Genomic DNA, 4,718 nt, shown 5'->3' on the forward strand with positions numbered 1-4,718 from the left:
CAATCTAAGAGAGTGTTAGACATGTATTCACTTGGACAATTTACTGTCCGGAGCAAGAAGTTTTCCTGGTGTACTTATGGAGGAAATTTATCCCATTTCACGTATTATTTCATAAGTACATTTATTGTCCCCCAGAAATTCTACAAGGAGGCGACATTTTGGGGGTCCACTTTAAGATTCAGTTGTTTATAATATCAATATAGAAAATAGCTATCTTCTGTGATAATGCTAGAAAGTTTTCTTCTACGTAACGGTATTTTGAGAGCCATCTGATTACAGGAAACGGGAAAAGAAATGCAGATGCATTGGGATATAATGTTAAGATTTTGGCTGGTTCTTTCCCATTTGTATGGGAAGTTGTCCTTTAGTTCAGAATCTCAAGAAGCCACTTATCAAAGATTCCTGTTAAAGTGGGCCAGGTTAAAAGGAAGTGCAACCTGTTCCATATATATTGGAACTTGCAAGAAAGGTCTGTGGCTGTTTAAAGAGCTGTTAAGGGAGTCACAATGTCATGCTATGCAGAACTCAGACAGCGTACGCTGAGCTGTGGGGATGAGGTCAAAACAGACAAGAACTTCCTACCGGTGTTTTTACCTTCCTCTTAACGCAATTTGTAGATCACAAAGATTTTAATGGCAGAAAAGCATTATTACTGATGTAAATATTACCGTAGTAATTATACCATATCCCACAGCTGTAGTGAGGAGGAGAGAAGATCCAACAGGCAGGAATTGTGCAGCAAGATTGATTTAATTATTTTACAAACTCTTTTATAGACTTTTTTCTTCATAGTCTGATTAGACAAAGGATCAGCCACCCCTTGGGGGTGATTGGCTAAAATCCTAAAACATCCATTGTCAAAATATTTTTCTACTGTACTATAAACAAGGCTTTTGCAAGGTCGCAGGTGTTCATTGTTTATAGAACTCTGCTACTATCTTCTGTGAGAGAGAAAAGTCTCTCACGGACTTAGAAAATAGCAAGAAAAATTCTTGCTAGCAGCATTTTTGTGTCCACAAAGCATATTTGTATAAACCACTTTTGTTTACTACAATCCATGAAACTTCACACAGGTAGAAATGAAACCAAAATAGAATAACTCCGTTCACTTTTTTTCCACTGAAATGAGTTTTGCCCTCTATAGCATGGACATTGTTGTGGGGGATGCAGAGGTTGACATCTGTTTTAATGCTCTAGGAAAAAGGTGGTCTGTAAGGTTGTTTGGTTATTCCAGATGGGTTTTTTTTCTCAGCTGCCAGCCTACAACTGTGGTGTGAATATTAGAAAGGGAGAAATATATTAGTCTATCTGAAATACTGCAGATTTTTAACACATTAGGGTTATTCACATGAACATAAATAACCAATATGAACTGCTGTGCTCTTGATGGGATTTCCAGAAGCATTAAATCCACACATAAAAAAATAATCCTATATCTCTCTGTTCCCAAATTCCTCTGTTGTTTTTTTAAACACCAATAATATAAAAAAGCAAAAATGCTTCTTCATTGCTTCGGAACACTTACAAATTAAGACATGTTCAATGTAAGAAACATTCAAGCAGAAATAGCATAGTTTTTAGGATTACAGCCTCTCAAAAGGAGACACACAGGGATGGCTCCTTGGCAAAGACTCACGGTTGCCATGGATACAAAAATAATAAACACAACAATAAGAAAAAAGCACTCTGGCAGTGATGAAGAATAAAGCAGCACAAAAAAAAGGATATAGCATAACACCTAAACCCCAAGAGTTTTGGTTTTTATCTTTACTGCCCATGTACTCTCCTTTCATATAAAAAATATATAAATTTTTATATCTATATGTAAGCCTTAAACAAGGCCAAGTAGACTCTCTTCACATTTCAGTGCAGCTTTTCTGTGTGGTGATAGATCTGTCACAAAAAGTTTACTGCAGTTTTTCAAAGGAATTTTGACTTCCTTATGACCAGGAAAAAACTTTCAGAATAAAAAAAACTGAGTATTCTAACAAACAGTCTGAAAGACTGGAATCTTAACAAAACATCTAAAGGGATTCAGTCCCTTTACAAACACTAAAAAGCCTCTTTTCTCACCCTGTTTCCTGAAGAACCAGCAGTAGCTCCTGCTAAAGTCAGCATGCTAGGCTTCTTGTATTTATCTTGTGGAATTTGGCCATTCCTGTGCTCTCAATACATCAACAAGAAAGATTATTCATAAAAATTACAAATTACTTTTCAAAAAACCTAGCAAATATTTTATTTTTTCCCATGTATTAAACAACAACAAGCTATTTTAACTTGCTTCCCCCTTGAAAAGCATTCACTATAGGAAGTCCTATTCCTGTAAGTTAACTACCAGCACAAGTGTCTAGTCAGTCTTTAAAAGAAGAAGACTCTGGTAGTTCTTCAGTCTCCAATCAGCTTACCAAACGCTAGGGCATTTTGAGAGACTTGGTCAGCTTTCACTGGCTACTCCTACAGGGAGTTTAGCTTCTTGTAGCCTTATATGATATAGCTCCTTAGCACCTAGCACATCTGAACTTTTTAAAATCCAAATAACACTGACTAACTTGAGTTTCTGGTTCAGAGCTTTTGTGATTCGTTGTTGACTTCAGGTGGTTCCAAACCCAACTAAAGCTAGTATGACACCTACGAACAAAGATGAACGCCGTCAAATACATTTCATCAGACTGCTTGATGTGAAAGGTTTTAGCCCAGATTTTTTCAGTTACCAAACAGAGGTTAAACAAGCAGCTCCAGATGAGGACTCTGTGTGTAGTGCTGGGCTTTGTTTGGGCCTTGTTCTCTTCTCCCACAGTTTTCAGGGTTTTTTGGGATGTAATGCTGGAGATCAGTTTTGTTGCTTCTGCCCACAGTCACACATCAGGAGCAATGTGCTGGTGCTAATTGGGTGTCCATGCTCTGGAGTGTCCCACACTAATGTTCCAGACCCAAACTGACAAATACAGAAGGGCAGCAACAAAACATTCCCTATTCCCAGGGAGGAGATGGATCACTGTCCCTGGAAGTGTTTAGGGAATGACAGGACATGGCACTTGTTCACATGAAGGTGTTCAGTCAAAGGTTGGACTTGAGGATCTTGGGAGTCTTTTCCAACCTGAATGATTATGTGGTTCTGTGATATGCAGCCCTCTTTCTCTCAGCATGGTAGAGAGTGCCTATGATTCCTCAGCAGAGGCTTCAGGGACGGGAGGAGACAGGCCTTGCTTTTGCCAAAGTGCCCCTGTCCCAGAGTGAGCATGGTGTTAACTGGCAGCAGCCATTACGTTTGTGTTGCAACTGGCCAAGGATCTGCACTATCACACAGAGCACTGCTGAAATGCTTAATAAGATAAAAGCCCTGCATCTCCAAACAACAGCACAAAATAGTATGAGAGAGGACCTAACCCCTGAATAAACTTTAAAATAAACTGTGACTTTCAGGCAGGCCTCTAGAGCAGAAATTAAGAACTGCAGTGTGAATGTCATCAGATGGACACTATATAAAAGTCAACTCAGCAGACAAGGTCTCTAAACAATTTAATATGGTTTAATCTATTTTAGTTCATTGTAGCAGATCAATAAACATCTGTGAAGAGCTCTACTTAAAAGGGAAGGACTTGAACTGTGACAGCTGGTTAAGGAAGGGCCTGTAATGGCAGATACTTGATTATTCCAAAAAGAAAAGGTTGACAATTTTTTATGTGGTTCATTATTATATGCAAGTTTACCTTCAGTGGAATGGCAAAATTAATCCAAACGAAATGTCATGAGGCCAAAAGAGGAAAGAGCTCCAGTTTTTGTTTTGGTAAATGAAATGGTGTCAAGGAAAATGTAGAGAAAGAAGATGGCCCCCATAAAAGTTCTCTTTGTCAAAATAGAGGCTACATGGAGGAAACCCTTCTCACTCAAAACAACAAACAGAAGGCAAGTTCAAGGCCAGTGGGACTTCCTGTCTACATATTTTTTGTGATGATACCTAAAACTGGAAATTTTGCAGAAATTATAAGATTTGGTGTCATCGAAATAAAAGCCAAAGCATAAGTAATCAGCATGAGGTTTCCACAGTCCCACTGAATGAAATGAATTTGGCGTGTTTCTATTTCAATGAACCACTAAGCAGAAACCATTTTAGTCATAAGATAGAAGAGTTTGCAGCTTGAATGTTAATCCCAAAATTATGTCTGCAACGGTAATTGTCTAAGATGCTTCCATTTCATAATAAATGACTGTTCTCCCCTTTCACAAAAGAGGAGCAATGGGATTTTATTAATTTATTAGCTGTTCCTTTCTATTCAAAAGAAGAAGAACATTTGTGTAAGAGAAAAGCTGGATTTGCAGAGAAAGCTATTTTTATGTCTCCCAGCAGAAGATTTTAGCAGTCAGTCTAGCTCTCACGAAATGTCCTCACTTTCCCTTCTGACCCATCCTCTCTGCCATTTGCGTGTCTAGCTTCACTTACTGTGAGAAACACCTTTGGAAGCCAGCTGTCAAAGAGTATGCTGGCTGAGGAGGAGGACGTTTACTCTGACAGAGCTAGGATTTGTGCTGAAGGTCCTTCTAAAACACATCCCATTTCTTCCACCATTTCCAGGACTGATCCAAGAATTGTCAGGCGAGTTGTTCTCTGTGTTACACAAAAAGTCCACTTGGGAGATCAGAGGACTCCACCTGCATCTTCTGTGCATTTCATCACAGAGCTCTGAAAATCAGGGTTATGACCCAGAGCTGGAACTGGC

Source organism: Corvus hawaiiensis, chromosome Z, assembly GCF_020740725.1.
Source record: "Corvus hawaiiensis isolate bCorHaw1 chromosome Z, bCorHaw1.pri.cur, whole genome shotgun sequence".
NCBI classification, from domain to species: domain Eukaryota; kingdom Metazoa; phylum Chordata; class Aves; order Passeriformes; family Corvidae; genus Corvus; species Corvus hawaiiensis.